Below are 399 nucleotides of genomic sequence, written 5' to 3' on the forward strand. Positions count from 1 at the left end.
CTCAGGGTCTACTATGGCGAGTAAGTGCGCGTCGAGTATCCTCACCTGCTAAGGAACACAGATCACCTCTTCCAAGCCTGGAAGCTGAAATGTAACAGTGCCTGAGGTTTCCAGCACTATGTTTGTAATTTCTCCCTGATTGTACTAGTGCTTCTGTCATCTTCAATTTCTCAAACATTATCACACCCCCCCTCCGAAAACCACTATCCACCACGGTGTTAATTTTGGAAGCTGACATGAAAAGCATGGGAATATAGTGATAAAGAAGGAGACATAGCATACAGCTGGAATTTGCAGCAGGAAAAGGAATACAGCTGGAATTTACAGCTGTGAGAAGAACCTGCCACGGAAAAACTTTTTTTTTTTTTTTTAAAGTTCTTACTCAAGGTTTAATCCAGG

This window comes from Cariama cristata, unplaced genomic scaffold (genome assembly GCF_000690535.1).
Source record: "Cariama cristata isolate BGI_N322 unplaced genomic scaffold, ASM69053v1 scaffold1284, whole genome shotgun sequence".
Lineage (NCBI taxonomy): Eukaryota > Metazoa > Chordata > Aves > Cariamiformes > Cariamidae > Cariama > Cariama cristata.